Raw genomic sequence first — 6375 nt, forward strand, 5'->3', positions numbered from 1 at the left:
CTGCATAATCCTAAAATTTCAAGTAGAGTTGTCTAGAAGGTACTGTATAGGATTGCCTCCACCATGAAACAGATTCTGCAACCAGGCATTCAGCCAGGAAATGGCAATAAGAGGGAATTCATTAGCAAAAAGAAAAAATAGAGATACAATCATTACCGCAGTGCATGTGGAAGACAAATTAAATCCAGCCATTTTCACCTACACTCAGGTTAGTTGTGGGCATGAGAATGGCAAATGAATGCAAATTTGATACAGAAATGTACATAGATTTCTAAAAAACTAAGTCTGAATATTCACCATCTCCTTGCCACCAGTGATCTAGGACTAACAACAGTAGGCTATAAGATTCTGCCATTATTGCACATGCAAAAATACCTTTGAAGTTAATTAAGGCTTGCCTGAGGAAACCCTGGTGATCTGGGTTTACTGGTGCCATAAATGTATTAATATAAATGGAATGTGATGCTGTTGCTATAGCAATATTCACCTGGGAAACAGAGAAGTATGGAAATGACAGAGCGATGGGAGTTTGTGGCAGTTCTTCAGGATCTGGGTGAGTTTAATGGGACACAGTCAGAGCACCAGAGTCAAAGGCAAAGCCAGAATCAGAACTCAGATCCACTGCAAGGCATGGCCTCACAAATAGCATTCGATCAGGGGGTCCCAGGCTGTAAAGTACAACCCCTTTCTTGTGTCCCAATGGTTACACACAGGAGGCAGGGCAGTGGCAATCTTCATGCCTTTATGTGCTAAATAGACCTCTCAGCTAGATTTTGGTGAGATGAGAGAACCTGGAGATGGTGTGAAATAGAAAAGGCTGAGAACCAACACAATAGGGACTCTACCTCTGTTCCCACAGACTCTGCACCTTCTTGTTTTGGTCCCTGTTCCAGGAGGGTCTGAGGGCCTTTCTTCCCTCAAAGAAATGTCTTGGCAAAGCCCTTTGCAGAATCACCCCTTTTATTGCCAAGATGTCGCTAACTAAAACAAGATCTTCTCTGGGATGCTCTCTGTATCTTCACTGTTTTGTTTAAATTAATTAAAATGGAGAAAGAGCAGGACACACACAATTGTAAATAATTCCAGATCATTGAGAGCGTTATGATTAATGTGAAGTGCCAATGCTATTCGAGCAGAAGCAGCCTTCCGAAAAATGGATTTATGTTAAATGAGAAAATACAATAATGTCATTCACAACAAAAGAAAACACAGGGTATAAAATCCCTCCTTAAATGACAGTTGCATATAACTCAGGCTTCTGATGAACAAAAACTTTCACTTCCTCCTCAAAGGCCTGTGTGTCCTGATTCTAAATTCATTCATTATATTTGATCATACAGTCCTCCCCAAGTGTAATATATTATTTCATACAGAATTCATCATGCTTCATATCAGGCATGGTTTAATATTTCATGCAGTTCATTAAATAACACGTTCGGTCCAGATCACAATGCCTTATTCATAAACTCTGTATACATCCCCTGCAAAATCGCTGTGAAACAAAAAAATCTAAGCCGTTAAACTTAAAAGGAACCTTTTTGAGATCTCTTGCACGCAGAGCTGGCCTGCGAAGGTGGGGTCAAGAATGGATCTGTGTCTTTTTATGCTGCTTTAAGGTATGCAGAACAGTCTTGAACAGGTCTTTTAAGGTTCTTTTTCTGTTTAGCAACAGCTGGAATATGAGGTTTTGCCTTGAGGCAGTACGGCCTCACAAATAAGGCACCGGAAGAGGCCAGCTCCGGATTCTGCTCCTGGTTCTACCTCTGAGTTTCTGCGTAATGTTGAGCAAATTGCTTCTCTTGTCTCTGTTTCTCCATCTGTAAAATGCGAGAGAGTAATTTCACCCACTCATGTAATGTGCTTTCAGATTTGCAGAAACATGTTAATATTTATTACTGTCATCTTGTTCTTGCTTAGGAGAGTGAGAACTAAAATGCAAACTTTCTCATTCTTCATTTGATGGGCTACAGGTGTCAAGTTTGGCTGGAAGATTGTTTCTCTACAGTGTGCTGGGCAGTAGAGTTGCATGGGTGTTACAAAGAAAGAAACAACAAAGAAATGGAGTAGGCACAGAATTTTTGTTTTTTTAGCTCTGCTTAACTATCTTACTATATTACTACTGGCTTTAAGAAAATCAACAATATTCTATAGTTGAAGGAGGGAACATTCTGTTGTTAAACAAAGGAAAAAAGAATACTGTCATATATTTTTTCCCTCTGTATTTTGTCAAAAACACACTTATAAATATAGAAATACCAAAGCCACAAAAACTACACAATGGATTCTCCTTAGAATGCCCCAAATGAATCCTTTTGAGGCTAAGAAAAATGAGAAACTTCACCCACAACTGTGTCAGAGTGTTAAAAATCACAGAAAACATGGAGCTTTTTGTGACAGTGCACCCACAGCTTGCATAGGAACAGGTAATTAAGGCTCTGGGGCCCCAATCCATCAAAGCACTCAAAGTCAACTTGCGGCACAAGATAAGCCAATGTGTACTCAGACTAGTGTACTTTGCCAAATGAGGATGGACTTTAAAATAGCCCCCGTTACTGTAGTATCTGTGCACTCTGCAGTCTTTCTTCCATTTATTCTCAGAGTGTGGACAGCTGTAATGCTTAGAACATTGTAAATACACTTTAAACTTGAGTCTAGAGTCTAGATGTACAGGCCACTTTAGATTGGTTTATACTTCCTGGAATGTTACAAAGGCATGCTGGGAAAATCAAGAATTATTTTGAGCTGGTCCTTCTTGAACTGGTCCAATGTTATGTGCAGACCCAGAGCATCCCATCTGCATCTAGTGTCTGATTGGTGATTCAGGTATCCCAAACTAGGCTGCTCCTCACAACCCCCTCACTGCCCCTGCCAGCCCGTGCAGGGCAATGGGGCTGCCCTGGGGTGCAACCAGGACTCTACTGCCCAAAGACCGATTGCTAGGGATCTCCCTGTCACAAGTGAAAGGAATTTTCATGGCTGCTCAGCACATAGAGCCGATTTTGTGGCCTTTTCACCATGAGCCTGCCCCTTGCTGCTGATTGGCCAAGAGAGTTGTCCATTGTGAGGCTCCTCCCCTCACTGCTGATTGATGGAGAAGGCAGGGCCATGTGACAGGCAGCCCTCAGGCAGACAGTGCGGAGTGGGGTGAACACCGTCTTGATTGCTTCCCTGTGTGCAGGTGGCTTCCCCCTCTCCTCCCCACCTCTTCTGGTGGACTGCAAGTTTGGATGGTAGCAGCCATGCAGATCACTGGCTCCCACAGGCCGGCATTTTATTTTTAGTAAGTTTGTGTTTTTCTGGATCTTGTGAATAATGCCCAATTTCATGGTTTCTGCAAAACTTAGAATTAAATAACTCCCTACCTATTGCTTCCTGAGATCATGGTCTGCAGGGGTGGGGAAGTAAAATGCCTTTGTGTCAGCTTTACTTCCCTGCTAGGGACCCTTTTGAGTAGGGACGGAAGGGCAGGTAGCCAGGTTGGGGGAGAACTTTGTGGCCCCCTGTTTGTGGTGGGTGGGTGATTTTGTTTCTAACAGTAAACACCTGTCAATTGCTGGGTGGGGAGGAGAAGAAAGAGCCATTGCACAGTGGGCACTTAATAGAACAGACTGATTCTCATCTATGCTCAGTGTGAAGTGAATTAGCTCATTAACTGTTAATTGGTCCTTACCCTCTGGGCTGTGCTCCTGCAATCAGCTTTGGCGTGAGAGTTGCACCCAGCACACGCAGGCTGGAAAAGTGCAGGAGTTCTTTGTGGGGTAGGGAGGGGAGGCAGAGCACCCAGTACCCTCCACCCCAGAACCACAAGAAGAGCCCCCCAACACCTGGCAGTCCCCTCTGTGTACCCTCTGCTCCAGTCTAGGTCTTCCTCCCACTCTAGGGGAATCCTAGGAAAAACTCCAGGCACTGACTCCTAGAAGGCATTATGATCTGGGTACTCCGCCACCCCCTGGTGGCATTTTGGCAGCAATAAAATCCCTAAAAGGTCACTCAAATTTAAAATCCTTTGCAGTTTACATGTGGACACTAGGCTGTGTGAGTAGGCAGCTATTCGATCTGGCTTCAGATCCGGCTGCTTCAGATACCAGCGATCTGATCCAGAGCTCTGGATCAGGTTCCTGCTTCGGTCCGGCTGAAGCGACTTCGAAGCTTCAGAGCTGCCTCAGAGATCCATCCATAGGGTATAATGGGGAATCAATGAAATACCTATAACTTTGTTTGTTTTTGTCTGATTTGGATGAAACCTGCAGAGGTGGTAGCCACTTCTGAGAGCATGAAGCCTGCCAAGTTTCAAGACGATAGGTGCAGGGGTTCACGGGAACTGCAGCCCAAATTCTTGAAAGCAAAACTCATGTCACGTGTATGTGTTAAACCACAGGGGGGTGAAAACTGCAGGGGTGGTGGCCACTGCTGGCCCACAGAGCAACCCTTGCAAAGCCAGCAGGCCAAGGCACTTAAGGGAACCCACCTTTGCCCCAGCCCTGGAACAATCTGTAGGCAAGGCAAGGCCCCCCAAGGGAACACTTGTGTGTCTATACACAAATGTCAGGAACTTGTCCTCCTGCTAAACACAAATAATTATGACGTCATAGGGATAACGGAGACTTGGTGGGACTCCACCCATGACTGGGCCACAGGTATAGATGGCTATACCCTGTACAGGAGGGACTTGAGTGGACAAAAGGGGCGGGGGTGTAGCTCTCTATGTCAAGGAAAGCTACGCATTCCTGGAAGCCAACATTGGCACCCATGGTGGATGACTGGAGACCCTCTGGGTTAAACCATGGGAAACAAGGCACAGGGGATACTATGGTGGGGTTCTACTACAGACCCCCTGTAGGGGTCAAGACCTTGACCAGGAGTTTGCCAGGGAATTGGCTGAGGCCATGCACTCCTGGTGTATGGTTGTCATGGGAGACTTTAACTACCCAGCCATCTTGTAGGAGGAGCGCTCAGCCAAATCTGAGCGGTTGCAAAGCTTTCTCTCATGTGTGGATAACCTCTATCTGATGCAGGAAGTCTACAGGCCGACAAGAGGTAAAGCGCTGCTTGTTCTTGTACTGGCAACTGGGGCCGACCTAATCAGTGACCTAATGATCGAAGGGAAGCTGGGTGACTGACCATGAGCTGATCACCTTCACCATCTGCCATAAAGCTGGAAAGTGAGTCAGTAATACAGAAGTCCTTGACTTCAGGAAAGCTGACTTTGACAAGCTAAGGAGGCTTGTCAGTGAGGCTCTAAAGCACCACAACCCAAATGGGAGGGGAGTTCAGGACTAGTGGTTGCTCCTCAAGGGAGAAATCCTGGATGCGCAAGCAAAATCCATCCCATCTCAGAGGAAAGGCAGCAAAAAGGCACAGCAGCCCCCTTGGCTCTCCAGGGAACTGGCGGACCTCCTGCATCTTAAATGGAAGACCTACAAAGGATGGAGAACTGGAACCACCACCAAGGAAAAATACTCTGCTCTTGTCCAGACCCGCAGAGAGAAAACCAGGAAAGCCAAGGCTGCAATGGAACTCCAGATAGCTACAAATATCAAGGACAATAAAAAGTCCTTTTTTAGGTATGTGGGGAGCTGGAGGAAAAGCAAGGGCAACATTGGACCCCTGCTAAACCAGATGGGGCAACTGACAACCGATGCCCATGAAAAAGCAAACTTGCTAAATGGGTACTGAGTGGCCTCTGCCCACTGTGGGTCACGGAGGCCCGGGTGAGGGAGATTCCTTATGCTTCATTGAAGCTGACCTCGTGAAGGAACGCCTTGACAGGCTGTATACCTTCAAGTCGGCCAGCCCTGACAGTTTACACCCCAGGGTACTCAGGGAGCTGGCTAGTATCATAGCTCAGCCCCTGGCATGTATCTTTGAGAACTCCTGGTCCTCTGGTGAAGTACCCGAAGATTGGAAGAAGGCCAATGTCATGCTAATCTTCAAGAAAAGGAGGAAAGTAGATCTGGCAAACTACAGGCCCATCAGCCTGACCTATATCGTGGGCAAGGTCTTGGAAAAGATTATCAAAGAGGCCATCCTTAATAGGCTAGCTGAAGGTAATATCCTGAGGGATACCCAGCATGGGTTTGTTGCGGGTAGGTCTTGCTTGACCAATCTCATTTCCTTTTATGACTAGGTGACCTATCACCTGAACAAGTGGGAAGAGATTGATATCGTAAATCTTGACTTTAAAAAAGCCTTCAATCTGGTATCCCGTGATCACCTCTTGGCAAAACTAGCCAACCGTGAGGTCAACTGGTGCTTACGCACTTGGGTTCCTAGATAAAGACCCATGCTTTCGGGCAGGGGACTTGCTGGGGTGGGATGGGCTTCACCTCTCTCCTAAAGGCAAGTGTGTCTTCTCTTCCAGGTTGGCTGATCTCA

This window comes from Crocodylus porosus, unplaced genomic scaffold, assembly GCF_001723895.1.
Source record: "Crocodylus porosus isolate Cpor-Errol unplaced genomic scaffold, CroPor_comp1, whole genome shotgun sequence".
In the NCBI taxonomy this organism is placed as follows: Eukaryota; Metazoa; Chordata; order Crocodylia; family Crocodylidae; genus Crocodylus; species Crocodylus porosus.